Source organism: Tribolium castaneum, chromosome 4 (assembly GCF_031307605.1).
Source record: "Tribolium castaneum strain GA2 chromosome 4, icTriCast1.1, whole genome shotgun sequence".
NCBI classification, from domain to species: domain Eukaryota; kingdom Metazoa; phylum Arthropoda; class Insecta; order Coleoptera; family Tenebrionidae; genus Tribolium; species Tribolium castaneum.
In genome coordinates, this window is record NC_087397.1 from 7,243,824 (window position 1) to 7,257,986 (window position 14,163).

The following is a 14,163-nucleotide window of genomic DNA, read 5'->3' on the forward strand; positions in this document are numbered from 1 at the left end:
GTTAATTTGCAGGTTGTTGCCTTTATGAATGTAAAATACGCGCGATAATAGTTCAGAAATTCGGAATATATTAGGGATGCTAACTTAGCCGAAAACTTAATTACAAGAATCATGATCCCTTGGGCTCCAGCTGCGATGAGTAATTCAAATTGTTGCCGCACTGTTTCAGCGAGAATTTTTCCTTCATTTTGATCATTTTTGTTGCACTGCCGCGCGAAACATCCAGTTTAAAAGTTGGCCGTTCTAGGGGCGAGGTGAGGGGTCTTACCTACTTTAATTAAGAACTTACCGAAGCGCCGGCAGTAAAACTTCAAAAATTGCAAAACTCTCCAGATAATATAGCTACAACGGAGATGGCCTGTTTACCACGAGAAATTGGAAAATAGGAGACGATAAACTGCGCCCGGACTTATTACCGAACCGGATTCAAACGCCAATGATTCACTCAAAATTCCGGAAAACCACTTTCTTTTGCAACACAAATCGAAACATAATCTCTGTAACCCGAACAGTGATAACAGATATTATCATTATTTATTCAGGGTCACTTGATCAAAAAATGTGATTATAAATAAAATAGCATACAAATGTATTTCCCACCTGACCTGAGTGTCTCATTCAAACTTTTTGATCACACATTCACATAATGGCCACATACAATTCCTAAAATTTAACAAAGTCTTTGTATTAAAAAACTAAAAGTTTATTCAAAAAAAAAATTCAGTTGGGAATTGAAATCACCTACCACAACAATATTGATTATTAACTTTAATAAATTAATAAGTTCCTAAATTGAGTAGAACAAATTATATTTTTTTTGTCTCTGAAATATATAATTGTATACCCATTTTATTTTTGTTTTATATTCTTATTATTCTTATTCTCTTTATTATTATTAATGTTCTGACCATGCATAATTTCCTAAAGTTACAGTTCAATTTATATCTTTGTTAATAGCTACTTTTCAAAAAAATACTCAAATAGGTCGATTTTATTTTTTTAAATGATACATTTTGACTTTGTGACGTTTTTGAGTTGTAACGTTATTTTAATTTTTTCTAATGACAATCGACATTTTTGTTTGTTTTAAATACTACTTACACATGTTTATCTTTCTTATATAAGAAAAAAAGTAAATTTAAAATAAAAAAATATATTTAATAAAATCAATAAAATTGACAGTTAAACACAAAAAGCTTTATCTTTTTGTTCTTGCTTAATTATATAAAAGGCAATTGTTATAAAATAAAGCAAAAAAATAAGGCCCTTTGCATAAAACTTTTAATAGCTTTTATAATTTAGGTATTTGTTTTATTTTCTTCTTTTTTAGCTTTATTTTTTATACTTACCAGAAAGATAACGATGTGTACCTACTATCCAAAACAATAATCAAAAATGTCAGTAGACATCAAAAAAAATTTAGCATTTAAAAAGTAAAATCGATCTGTTCAAAAATTTTTTTTTAAAATTACTAATAACAAAGATATGATGTTTTTGCGTTACTTTTGGTTCAGTCTGTATATAAATCTCAAACTAGGTTTCAGATTTTAAACTCTTCTTTGTTTTTATGGTTTGCCCTAAAAAAATAATAAAAAAATATGTCTTTCAATCTAAGTGTCCAATTTTTTAATATGTGTAAGTTCTCTGTAGTTTAATTAAGTATTTGTTTTAATTCGGCGATTAAAAATAAATGATCGCACATGTTTAAGTTGTTTGGAATTTGAGAAATCGATAGCTGAAGCACCCTTTGGAATAATTAGTTGGGAATTCCGGAATTTGATTGTTCGGGTTATGAAATTTCGCTCGGTTCGAATTTGGGGAGGCCTCCCCTGTTCAAAGTTGGGTTCCAGCGAGCAGTTGCATCTGTTCTATAAATTGTAATAATTGGATGAAATGCAAATGCGGAAGAAGTGGCGCAGTCGATATGGGGTTGCGATTCAAGGGCGTGTTTTCCAGCATGGCGGTTCGTATAATAATATATTCGGAATGTAAAGAGAAAATTAAATTCTATCTGGCGTTGCTCTCTATTCGGTTTTTGTCATTTTTCGCAGCCGGTGTTTATTTTGCATATCGCGGATGAGCCGCAATCAATTCAATCCGAATTTTTCGTTGGTAGATTTTTTGCGACGTTTTAATTAAAGTGGTGGTGTAATAAATAGTCGATTGAGTGCAAGAGTTGTTGTTAATAATCGTCCGAAAGATACCAAGTTTATAAACATAAATTCTCGTTTAGCTGCAATTTCCTTACGAGATAACCTGCGCCACTGTGGGACGGGAAAGAATAGTAATATAAGAGAACCTACGTAATCTTAGCTCCATTCGTGCCTTTTGCTTTTATCTGCAAGAAATATAATTGTGCACGAGGAAAATTCGGTTCACGAATAGAACTGGACTGTAGGGAAATAAGCCCTATCTTATATGCGAATGTTAAAAGATGCAAAGTAATGTATATGCGGGAAGTGAGGAATCTGCATGCTTTAAAATGCATGAATTTATGTAATTTGAATTCTTATCTCCTCCGTGTTCTTACAATACTTCAAACGGGAGGAAATCAGGAATGCATTTTTATGCAAACAAACGGATTATTCCACTCCACTGTCTGCATATTTATTTTCGTCTTTGACAACGGCTCGCTTATGGAAACGTTGACAGACGTTTTTCATTTCATTCATATTTTCCCGACTTTACGGCACGTACCTGCGCGCAAACTGCCTCGAGGTTATAAAACCACATCTAATTAAATTTTGTTGCACTCGCAACAACACTCCAGCCATACCAAAATCCATAATTGATTTATTTTAATGCCGCTTTACGGGGCCGTAAACATTTCATAAAATAATTGAAGCTGCAACCAGAGATAAACATTCAACCACGGAACTTTCCCAACACAACTATTGCGAAATTTTCGCAAACAGAAGACATTCTTTCAATGAAATTAATCGCCATTCATGACTCCTGACATTCGGATTTGCATAAAAAACGCTTTTTACGGCGAAATGCCCGGCTCAAGGTGCTTACCCAACATGAAATTTAAACTCGAAAATATGCTCGCATGGGAAACGGCATGAATTATTTAAAACGTAAACATTTCTCCCAAGATCGCGGAAAATGCGGTCTCGATGCCCACTACTTGATTTTTATCGGAGAAAACAACATAAATACCAATGCAGATACGTAGCTTTTAAAAAATTCCATTTCCAATTTTTCACTTACAAAGACTATAACTATGTGCACTTCCTGGCCGCTAAACTAAATATAATTTTATTAAAAGAGCTGTTAGATTCGTGTTTGAAAGGAGACGTTACTTAAGAAGCCCATTAAACAGCCTATTGGTAAATAGCAGTTCCGTTTATCTCGCTCCGTGAGATTGGAAAGTCCGCATGCGAGTTTAATGGACTGTTTAATAATAGTCGCTGCGCTGATAAGAGCATGGTTTAGCGGAATAAACCCGTCCAAAAATAGGCGTTTCGCGATAAGCGAGAAGAAGCTATGAAATTTGGCGACCTTGCGTTATCTTAGCAGTAGCCTCGCTTATGGCGTCAATAAATTAAAATTAATTAAAGCGTTGTAAAATAGCGAATTATTGGTAATAAAATAGAGACAGGTCTGTGAGCTCTATCCGCAAGAATGTTAATGAAACCATACGGTGCCACCATCCGTCTTCGAAAAAGTGCAGAGTCGCTGAATAATGCATGGAAATTTTAATTGAGGTCGTAAAGTGTGTATGCAAGGAGTGCGGATCGGTTTTCAAGAAACTGAAAACTCTTGATGCTATCTTCACTCACTTCAGAAATGTTGTTTATCCACGCCATTTCGAGGATGGCTGAACCTGCTCCTGCATCAGAATTCGTTATCGCCTCGGTTATATCGGACGCCGCCATAAAATGCACTTCTTGTGCACGACCAGAGCCGAGGGTGAGTGTCGTAAAAATCGAAATATTAGCCAAATAAACACGCCATGATTCATTTATTTGGGAGCAGAATTCGACGTCGATTTGATCAAATATACACGCTTTTGTCACTTCATTACCTAGGAAAATAAAGGCGAATCGCCATTGATGTTAAGCATGGAACTTATCTCCACTGACGGAAAAAATAAACACTAAATGCGAAATTTCGTAAACAATGATCTCGCGCGATAACACGATTAATTTATGATTTAAACATCGACTTTGCGTAAGAGGCGAGGAATTAGCGCGGGCCAAATTGAAAAGGGATTATTTTATTAAGCGGTTTCATAAAACCAGCCAGCTTCGGCCTTCCTATCACGTACAATATTTGGGAGTCATCGAAATTCTCCAATACACATTCGGGAAAATTGAGATCGTGACCTAAGAGGTTGCTCTATTGGGAGGGCTAGCCATTCTTCTATTATATCAAATTTTTCCGACGAATTTTAAACGATTTTTTACCAAACATCGCTTTGCTCCCAATCCGATTTATGGCACAGCCTCCGCCCCCAAATACCAAACAGAAAAACACAAAATAAATTGGTCAAAAGCACTGTTATCTTATTTTCACTCACTGATTTCAAGCTGTGTAATAATAAGTATACCGACATTTTTTAGTCATTTGTAAAATCTGAAATGCTGTTTTACAGAATTAATGCCAGGCATTTAAACACCGGATATTACCATTCTCCATTTACTAAGTCTCAAATTCGGAAATACACTTTGACAATAAAAGTGTTTTCTTGCACAGTGTAACAATTTATTTGCATTTTAACGAAATTTTTAAAATTAATTAATTGACAGTTTGTTTTTACATTTATTGAGCAGAGCGGCACAAATTTTTTTTACAGGTAAACCAGTTTCAGTTAACTAGATGAGAATCATTTAAAAACACATTGTATTTGGTTTTACAAAGTTACTTGGCGCAGTCAGTAGGATTGTGGCGTCACCTTTCCCTTCGATTTGCTTTTGCGTTTAAAACTATTGAAATTTAATTCGTAGTTATTGATTGAATTTGTGTTTTGTCTCCCCTTTTTGGGTAAAAATGCTGCCCGTAATTGCATTTGAATGAAATAAAATATTAACCTGGGGTTGTAATTTTGTCCATTTGTTGGAAGCGTGTTTCTATAAAGCAATAAACATTTGTGTCGGAATAACGCCTTGGGAATACTTGAGCTCCTCCATCGAGCCACCGCCACGTTGTTTAATCCCATACCAATCTTTTATCTTGCACACGCTTTCACACTTAACGCCGAATAAGAAAATATGACTCCCTGGAAGAAAAGTTTTTTGTTTCTATTTGGCGAAAGCGGAAATTGCACTTTAGTCACGTCCGACTTCCACGTGCGGCTATTTTGCTAGAATTTCGATTAATATTCGGTTGACGATCTGCGAATTTTTCCAACTCGTTCATTTGCATGAGCTTTCGGAGGGCGACTTTAAGCTCCGGAATAAGCTGGTTTAGCGGAATTTAGAAGCATCTCGCGGCCTCCATTACATGTTATCAGGGTAATTCAAGGGATACTGGGCGATAGTTGTTGACTAAATGGTTCCGGTAACAAGCTTTTCCATTACAAAAAGGCATTTCGCCAACTTTGCATTCCTCTAATAAAACGGGATATTTTCTCCCTTGGTATTGATTCGTTCCGACTGCACCTGACTTGAATTTCGGACCAGTTTGGCGTAATTGTGCCTTGCATGTGCATAAAAAATTCCTAGCACTGAAACGAGCTACTTGAAGCCAATAAATCCTTCGACGGCGGTTTTAAATAACGATAAAAACATGAATGGTTATATTCATGGCTTGAACGTTAAACTTCCAATAAACTTTTTAAAGGTTAATAAACTGTCGTGCAACTAACTACTCGACACAAATTCAAACATACGTCTACAAGACCGAATAAATAAACAAAACGCAAGAATTAAACGAAAAAAATGTCGCCAGATATCGCACCTACAGGATTAAGTTCAGCCGACCACGATGTATGTAGGGTAGACAGCTATGGGTTAGCGTAAATTTAAAATGCACAAGACTGTGATTATGTAGGTAGATTGTGGCGGAGCTCAGCAGGTAGGGGAAGACGGCACATAAAATCACATTTTTACATCGAGACAATAAATTAGAAAGCTAAAATGAACGAGAAAAATGAGCGCTTGTTAACCTCAGACATTGCAAAAATAATTTAAAAGTTAATTAAAACGGCCTCACCGCATACTACACATTTTTCAAATTCTAGCAATTGTAATAGACAAAAGACACAATTCAGGCCAGGGCTCCCGTTTTACGGCGTTTTTCCAGCCTAATATTTTCCCCTGTTTGCTTTTAAACTGTGAGTTACAACACCAAAGCTAATTGAAAGCTTCCACCACATTTTGGCGCATTTTTCGCCACCATAATCAAAGATTAAACTGACACAAATAGGCAAGTCAAGACGAAACGGCTTCTTGTATAAAAGTTCTCACACACAAACAAAACATTAGCATTTTGACATGATCTTTAGCTTACAACAGAACAACGGCATATTTTTTAAAATAATTGAACTATATGAGTACTTAACGTTCAAAAGCATAAAAAATCCTACTCTATAAAAATTAAAAGATTTGTGTTTGTCATTTTTTAGCTGCAAATACCGATGTAATCTGTACACAATCTATGCGAGAATCTCTCGCATGGAGGAGAAGAGACCACATGTCTATTTATTTTCTTTTCTTTTGTGCCATAGTTGGGAGATTGATACTTTTGTTTTTTCTGCTTTAGTGTCTCTTTTTTCAATTAGACTTTCTGGCCCTCTTAATTTGTTATGTGTTTCTTTTAAATTATGCAATTTTGTAGTCACATCTCACACATAAAAATAAATCATTAGAATTATTTTTTAGATTTTTTTAATTCAACTCCCTAACTAGAGAAATATTTTTACAACTTGCAAAACGTGGGGAGGTGGAATTCAGTCGGTGTCTGTGAACACGGCTTTAATTAAATAAATGAGGTAAAAAAGCTTAGGAATTTGTCCTCGCCCTTGAACCTCCAGATGTCTCAATTTCGGAGTTTTTTTCCCACCTGCCCCTAAGTAAAATTGGTTAAAATCCCTTTATTTATAGATCGGTTATAAATAGCCGCACAATTCCGTACGTGTTCTTTAGTAATTCAGCATTTAATAAATTTACAATACTGCACTAAGACCGTACCTACCTGTAAAGTTGTCTCGTAGCACACCGCCGTAAAATTCAGATTATACGCAACTAAAAACTCCTAAAAATGCTCACAGTATGTTTGAATATTCACATAATTTTATGCTAAAACATTTAAATGGAAGGTTATGTTTGTCGGCGTACTAAATTAAAAAACAAATGGCTCTATTAAATTGTACTTGTATATCTTTATGTTAAGTTCGCATTTGCAATAGCATCCCTTGTTTTCCTTTTTATTTCATTATATGAATTGATATTTTCGATCGCGTTCGAGCGCAATAAGCATCCACGATTCCATAAATTCCTGCACGCACCCATCTGATAACAATTATTACTTTAACACCAGAATTTCCAGTTTGATGGACGCACAAACTAATAAATTACCACCACCTTGGCCTAATGCAATATTCATAGATTCGGGCGTGTTTTTAAAATGGATTTTGACGGCCCCAGCCTGGAACATCCTCTTATTATTCACAACTAGTTTTATAACAAGTCAAATTCCGCGTCCTGAGGGAGCTTTTCACTTTAGAAAATTCCAAACTGGGTCACACCTCCGTTTTATGCCGCCGACATAAAACCGAAATAAATTTGCAAAGTCCCAGTCCTTTGAAACGACTTGTTCTGATATGATTTAATGCTCTTCATACATGTGGCATGCAGGCAGATAAGGCCCATTCCCAAAGAAATTAACATAACGCTTCGTGCACTTTGCAGATTATAACTCATAATAAAACTAAGAATTTACATTTATGTCGCTATAATAAATATAATATCGTGCAAGAGTAAATACGCGCGCTTGATTTATTCCACCTTTGCCTAATTGAGCTTAATAGTCGGCCGAGTTTGCAGTTAATTACGACATTTCGCTCCGGACGGAATTACTCAATCGAAACTCGTACAATATTAATAAAATTACTTTTATCGGCTTGCTGAAAAATTCAACGCTCGGACGTAACACAAAAGGAAATTGAAGATCTTTAATTATTGTGCTAAGGCATTTGGGAGGATCTAAAAACCAGTTCTCGAAGGCTGGTTGTGTTGAATGGCTATGGATAACGCAGTCGCCATCTCTTAAACGACCGCTGAACTGGAAAACCAAATGGTTCGAAGAGGTCCCACTTAAATAAATTATCTGGAAGGAATAAATTACACGTTATTGTCCGCAATTTTCTGCACGCAACTGTCCCAAAAAATTCGCTAAATCCGACTCCTTGCGGCCGTTTAATTGAACCCATCATAATCAATAACAAGGTTTTAGATTTCACTTTTAATCCCATTGCCAAGGCTGCGGTAATTAAAATGGAATTTACGCAAATAAATATACCGAAACACTGAAATTTTATGCAATGTTCTAATAGCAATTTGCATTCATTAGGTACTTCTGACCAATATTTAATTACTCGTGTGGCATTTGTGATTTTTCATTTTTGTGTAGTTCTGTTATTTTATTATCTCAATATCTCCGTAATAAAGCGGCCCTTTATGATATTTGATACCTATATTTAAACTATTTACATAAGTATTCTACTTGAATGACTAGGTATTACTTAAAAATAAATAAATTAATAAATACAAACCTACGGTACTCGCACTGCAGTCGTGGTTTAATTAACAAATAATGTGGAAAAATTGTATTTACGATAATATTCAAGAAATCGTTTAAAATTATCTAAAAAATTTCTATTTATAAGGTAATTATAAGATTATGTTGTAACAAGTATCTATTGAAATGAGTATTTAAAAATAAATTTATAAAACTTTAACATTTATCGCCAATAGTTTATTGTTTTTAATCTCCAATTTGCTATTTAATTTCTGCATTTGTTGTAGGTATGTAAGTATTGCGAAGAACTACATACCTACAACGAGGTGAAACAAGACAAAATAGCTCCACTTTAATTTAGCACAGCTGAATAAAAATGAGAGTTCCCAACTTTGTTTTTTAAATTAATAACACTTCGACGAAATCACTCATTTTTTGAATAAAACGTTAAACACCAGATTCTTCATTAGTTGAAAAAAACTGACCACTAATAGATACAGTTAAAGATACAAAATAATGTAAAAAAAAATTGTAGAGAATTAAATTTTCTCCAAAAAATTCGCAAACTCTTAATAAATCTGCATCATTAACGGTTTAAAGACGTTCAAAGCCAAACGAGCGACGGATTAATTTCTACCGGAGGTTGAACAGAAATGGCCCTATAGAGGTTTTAAAAAAAAATTTTTTTCAGTACAAGAAAAGGTAGGAATTTAGTGTTTTTGGACTAATCAGTAATAATTAAGAAAAAGTTTTCGTATATACAGGGTATTTCACACACCTTTACGAGCCAAAACATACAAAATCACAAGATACTAGATACAAAAGATACACATTTAATTATTTAATTTTTGTAAACCCGACAATAATTGTCAAACTAATCATTTTCATTAATGGGTATAATAAATTTCTGTTTTTCAGAAACAATTTCTATGTGTTCTATCACATGGAATGAATATGATTTTAATCCATCTAACTCAATCGTTAGCTTAACTAAAAACGTTACAGTTTATCAAGCCGTGAACAAACCTAAGAAGACCATCAAATTTTTCAAAATTTGGAATAAACAAGTTCGTATTAGAATACCTATGATGTATTGTTTGCATTTTACAGGCACAGGGCTCGTAAAATTACGTGAAACGCCCTGTATAAGTAAGTACTAAAGCTGAAATAAAATGAACGGGAAAACACATTAAAAATTCTACTCAACATGCACTTGTTGATATCTTAAAAAAGTGATTCAAATTGGTAAAATTTTAATTTCACTTTGAATATTGGCATTAAATGGATTTTTTACTTACATTTATCTCTTATATTTGATATTTTTGTTTGTCTTATGTTTACCGTTATTTAAATACTGTTCTTTTTATTTTATCGATGCTTTTAAAACTTGACGGGTTAGAAACAACTGCGCTATCTGGCGACACTAACAGAAATAACTAGAACGGGGACGTTTTATTTATTTGTAACATGGAGATTTAAACTTACGATTATAGTTTATTTTGTACTCGGAATTAAGCAGATTTTTGTGTTTTCTAAGTGTGATAATTGACAAATTCCGCTCATCACGTCATGATATTTGCAAAAATTGTTTCAAACGGGAAATTTACATTTTTTCAATTACAGAGGGTATATTAAACAATTAAACGAATTTCACTCTTCTTACCTACCTGTTGTGAAATAAAAAACTCAGACAATAAATCGTTGGGTTATTTTATTGAACACAAAATAATGTGAAAATGGTTTTGGTTGTTTTGGCGTCCCGTTGTTTCCTCTCTCGAATAAACACGTTTGATTCGGAATTTTCTCCCAATAGCAGGACTCTAAATTCAGCTTTAAATGGCATGATAAAGACAGAGAAAAGATGTTTCCGGTTAAAGTAAAACTTTGCGGTGATCGGAAAGTGACTCCCAATTTGATTTTCAGCGTCTGAAAGCTCTGAAAAACGCTACTTTCCGGTCAAACAAATGATTGTGAGTATCCGTCGGCGGCGAAGATGGCGTCGCATCGTTCCCTTCGTTCGTCTCTCACCATAATTCCTCGTTTAAAAACCGTCTGATACCTGTATCGAATTTTCGTCGCCCCGTTAAAAAAGCAAAATAAGCGAAGAATGTGCAGTGATTGTCTGGCACGCTCTATAAAATCGCTAGTTTAGAGAGCCGTTCTTGCACCCACCACACCGTCCAAGCCATTATTTGCACACATTACATGTATAGGCACTGTACACGCATACGTCACGGACTTTATCATGATATTTATCTGATTTCCTCTCCTTTCAGACAAGAAGGACGGACGATGACAGCTGACGAGCCGTGATTTGGTGACATGGCACAGTAGTGAGTTCGAAGTCTGCCATGCCAGTGCCGGTCTTATCAGGCGTTATCGTTTTAATGGGTGCATCGTTTTTAATCGACCATCATGTAAACAATACCATGAGCGGCGGCTCCGGAACCACACCCAGAGACTCACCGTCTCATATCTATGGGATATAAAGTAGGAAATCCTGCCCACAGCATCGGGAAAACCTCCCTTCGAATTGCGTCGGCGTCGATAGTTTAGACTCAAGCGCCGCGACGCGAACCATCAGAACACCACCGGTACTCGACCAACGCGGACGTGTCCCCATCCAAGTAAGTCCTAACCTCACTCGAGGATAAACAAACTTCTAATCCTGCCGAGAGCCTCTGTTTCAGCTTTAACGGCACACCTGCACAGGTGCGACGACTCCCCAGCGAAGCATTCCCGGGAACGCTCTCCAGACTCCCGGATACTGCTCCCGAGGGAACGAGGGATTACTTTTATGGACGCGCCGAAGACTGAAGACAGAATGTTAAACCCCCTGTACGTATACTGAATGTATCCTGAGTGTTTTCTGTCCGGTATACCTTCAGTATACGTAACAGGAGGCCACATTTCAACGGTCCGGCCTCAGGGACTCCAGCTAAGTCTTGACGCTTTTTAACAATTAATTATATCAGTTAATCGATGTAAAACACACTCAACAATAAAATTCTTAACTACAAAAATGAGTTATTTCAACCCCACCAACCCAAAATCACAAACATTTTGTTAATTAGTATTAACTACTTAGTAATAACTTGTGCAAAATTATTCGTGGACCCAAGACAGTTAGTGTTCTGCACCACCGTGTCTTAACCCTTTTTTCCCCACCTTCCCCTACTTCACCCCTTCAAGATAATAAAAACCGAAGTTAAAATCCAGTTGTCTTGTGTCAACTTTCTAATCTTTAAATTTTTAACGCGGTTGTAGCCCTCCTGTTAGCCGGGTCGCAAACCGGCCTTTACAGGCGCCTGTAATGCACCGGGGTATTGATTCGATGTATTGAACGCATGTGCATAGGATGATAGGAAAATTTCATCTCCCGGAATTTGGGGGGCGGGGGCCGTGTTATCGTTGCCATGGTAACACGGCGGGTGGGGTCACGGCCATCTTGGATGCGAATCATCCCCCCGATGGCGTTGGAATTTGGAAATGCGGGATAAGCGGTGCAGTGATTGCGTTTGAATTTTTTTTTTCAGGTGAAATTGTGGCGATTGGAGACGAATTCGCGTGACCCTTGATTTAAAGCTGTGTTTACAGCGCACTTTATTATAGTTTTACTACCTATCTGTAATAAAATAATCCGTTTATTACGTGTAATTTAACGCCAGTGCTAAACATGACTTTGTTGTAAACCACAATAAGGCGGAAGGGTGGAAAAAGTGGTCGTGCGGGAGCAAAAATTTTGTTGCACGGGTGGGAATTGGGGCTAGAAGGTGGTTTAGTTTGTTGATGGGATAATTGGGTTAGTTGAGACGGGTTAGAGATGATTAGATTAAAATAAACGCAGTGTTAGAGAATGTAGGAGTTGCGGAAATGTCCCAGTTTAAAGTGGTATTAGTACCTATTACTTTATTGTTCCTGTCAAGCAAAATAATACACCAAATTTAAGCTTAACTAAAATGACAAACAAAAAATATAAGTTAAAAAAAATACAAATTTAACTTTGTTTTTACATGTACTTACGTTTACCAAATAATTATGCTCGCAACCTGGCAAAAAAGGATTCAGATGCTTTAAAAATAAAGATAAATACTCTGTATCTTTATCAGATTTTTTCTTTATTGTTTTACCTACGTATAATTTTGTTGCTCGTTTTCTGTTGACAAAAATTTTGTCATATCTCGTCACTTGTTGGTTTTTTCTTCACTATGGGTTCATTCAAGAATACCTAAAAAATTATATAATTACCTAAGTGAAAGTTTTAAAAAAGCATTAAAGCTTTAGGAATATTTTAAGCAAAACTTCGTCTATGGCCCAGAAAACGCAGGCAGAATAGAAATCTATTCAATCAATATTGAGGATATTTTGACCACACATTCTATGCCCATCGTATTAGTTATAATATTTTATAGTAATAGAATTACTATAGCATTTCTGATTGAATTCAGAGTCTAGTTTATAATTGATTTTTAATGACCAGTAAAATTTTTGGCGCAGAATTTAAATATAAATTTATTTTGTTCTAGGTAAAAAATCGCAAAATCAGTTCTATAGTGTTCCAATCCGTGCGAAATTTTCAATCTCTAAAGAATATCAAATACTGAATCAGACCTGACATGACCGTTAAATAATTAGGTAATTACGTCATAAAACTTTTTTAGCTCTTTTTTTTAGTTGTTAGAATTTTGGTAAAATAGTTTCACTATTCATTGAGTTTGGTTATAAATAAAATTATTTTTTTAGTCTTACTTTGATTAGAAACAAACTCTACTTTTAACCATATAGGTATTTATTTTCAGTGGAATCTCCAAAAAAATTCTGCAAAAAATACTTTTTAAATGTGAATTATCTTTCAAAGAAAAAGTTATAACAACCACTTAATTAAGTTTTGGAAAATTTTCTAAAAAAAGAAGTTTTTCTAGTTTCCAAATGAAGAGCTAATAAACCTGGAGATACGTTACAATAAAATGTAAGGCGGAAATTCTCAAATTAAACAATAAAAAAATTAGTTGACTTTTATAATGAATATAAAAAGCCGTGTATTAATTTTTTTCAACTTTTAGACAATTTTAAGAAAAATTACCTTCCATTTTGATAGATTTTTAATAGAATTTTCCTGCTGTTCATAAAATCGAATTTACAAACATTTTATCTAATTTTTTTCTTTCCTAAATTTGAAGAATTGTGAGACGTCAGTATTTAGAATAGCCAAAAGGAGGAAAGAATATCTAATATTTAAAAAGACTAAACATTATTCAGGAAGACAAAACTTGAATTTATTCTCTAAAACTACCACAAAATAGAAAAAATTCTAGCTATGAGTAGGTCCGACTTTTGTGGACACAATTTTTTTTATTCCATCTTCGGCAATCATTTTCTAAATAAATTAATATTTTTTTAAAAATATATAAACAATCAAGTATGTTTAAAATTAGATAAATATTAGATAAAATAAAAAAATAAAATGTTTAGTTTTCT

At 34.7% G+C, this 14,163-nt stretch overlaps 1 long non-coding RNA gene and 2 other non-coding genes across 4 annotated transcripts in view; 1 reads left to right on the forward strand and 2 right to left on the reverse strand.

The window, feature by feature from the left end:
* LOC135265858 (uncharacterized) overlaps window positions 1–14,163 on the reverse strand; it is a 100,463-nt gene that overhangs the window by 12,300 nt on the left and 74,000 nt on the right. Inside the window, exon 4 of one of the 2 annotated variants that reach the window (XR_010333706.1) lies at window positions 12,724–12,913. The exons of the other annotated variant lie outside the window; for it this stretch is intronic. This is a non-coding gene — a long non-coding RNA (uncharacterized LOC135265858). Of the gene's footprint in view, window positions 1–12,723; window positions 12,914–14,163 lie in introns of those variants that run through there. 2 annotated transcript variants of the gene reach the window in all.
* Window positions 11,506–11,599, reverse strand: Miriab-8 (microRNA mir-iab-8). Its single transcript, NR_038656.1, has one exon. It is a non-coding gene; the product is annotated as a microRNA mir-iab-8 (primary transcript).
* Window positions 11,513–11,593, forward strand: Miriab-4 (microRNA mir-iab-4). The gene has a single exon (NR_036313.1). It is a non-coding gene; the product is annotated as a microRNA mir-iab-4 (primary transcript).